This window comes from Nematolebias whitei, chromosome 6 (assembly GCF_014905685.2).
Source record: "Nematolebias whitei isolate Nwh7 chromosome 6, NemWhi1, whole genome shotgun sequence".
Classification (NCBI taxonomy): domain Eukaryota; kingdom Metazoa; phylum Chordata; class Actinopteri; order Cyprinodontiformes; family Rivulidae; genus Nematolebias; species Nematolebias whitei.
The window spans coordinates 34,754,052-34,755,898 of NC_056503.1; positions in this window are offsets into that span (position 1 = coordinate 34,754,052).

The window sequence follows — 1,847 nt, forward strand, 5'->3', positions numbered from 1 at the left end:
AAGCCACAACATCCTACCTGCCATGGGTGAGTATGTTAGACTGGAAACTGATTTTAAAAAGTATATGGGAGTAAATAATAACAATATTTAAATGTTCTTTTATTTAAAATCAATTTTCAGAAATTTAAATACACAATGTTTTATTTAGCTGGCTTCATTAACTGCTCAGTGTGAGTTAAGACAAATTTATGGTTATAAACGTAATAAATCATATTGGATGTTTTAGTGTAAACAATAGTACCTTTTTGTGTTAGTTTTGATGTTCTAGAATTTAGACAGGCCCAGACCATGGTCTTTGCTATTGAAGAGATCAACAGTAATCCCAAGCTGTTACCCAACGTGACTCTGGGCTACAGTCTGTATGATAATTGTGCTGAACTTGGAATTGGATTCCGTGCAGCCATGGCATTAATCAGTGGTCAGGAGAAGCAAATAATATTAGATGAGACCTGTGTAGGAATCCCTCCAGTTCTAGGAGTTGTAGGTGATTCATCCTCTACACTCTCCATTGCCATCTCCACTGTTTTAGGTTTGTACCGAGTACCCATGGTAAGTTTCATCTTGGTCATAAAATATTTTTCTTAGATCAATTTGGTTTTATTTTAGTCTAATTTAGGTTTAATTGAACTTTACGGCAGATTTTGATAAATGACGTACAACCTGTTTTTTTGACAGGTGAGTTATTTTGCCACATGTTCATGCCTGAGTGATCGGCAGAAATTTCCGACCTTTTTCAGGACAATACCAAGTGATTTTTTCCAGGTATACATTGTAACAAATATGATGATACAGTATTCAATGCCAAACAAATGCATGCACGTTTATCTTTTGTCTATTTTTTTTTTCTGTTTTACACTTTTTTAGAATAAGTTGCACTATAAAAATAGTAAAAGAAATAAAAATGCATTTTTTATTTTATTTTATTTTATTTTTTGTGGACTGTTCTTAGCATGTTTTTCACTCACAGACTACTAGTTTGCACACTTAAAAAAATGTTCATTCACTTAGGTTCGTGCAATGATTCAGATACTAAAACACTTCGGCTGGTCGTGGGCTGGTTTGCTGATCAGTGATGATGATTACGGGCTTCACGCTGCTCGATCTTTCCAATATGATCTGAATCTATCTGATGGAGGTTGTTTGGCTTACTTGGAGATCTTGCCTTGGGGCAATGAGCCAAGAGAGCTGAGAAGGATTGTGGATGTAATGAAGAAATCCACAGCCCGTGTTGTTGTGGCTTTTGCTCATGAAAGTCACATGATCGATCTGATGGAAGAGGTAAATGTGTTCTTTTGTAATCAATTACAGAAAAATTGATTATTTATCATTGTACATGCATTTCACTAACCCACATCTGTTACACATAATATATTTTTGCTGCTGCACTACATGGCTGTATCATGTACAGTATATGTCATGTATGTAACCTCATGCCATATATCATGTTTGTCACTACCATACCATCATAATTCAATAAATCTCAGTGTTACTCACTATCTGTGTAATAACGTCACACAACCTGTGTAGTTTGTTAGTTATGTGCAATATATATCATGTGCATTAAAGCTAATATTACCACCTGTGAAATACTTATTTAAACAAATTCATCGTACTTGCAGAGTAATATTCAACCATGTTGTTGTTGTTTACTATATTTCTTTTTCACTTGTTGGTACTTTATTTTGTACCCTTATTGCATGTTTAGGTGTTTCTTGTTTGTTCTTTTGTTCGTCTCATCGTGAACATTTCATTGCACTGTTGACCTTGTGTTAACCTGCAAATGACAATACACTGGTGAATATTCTTAGTCATTCGGGACATTGTAAATCCAAACAAGATTAAAAGCA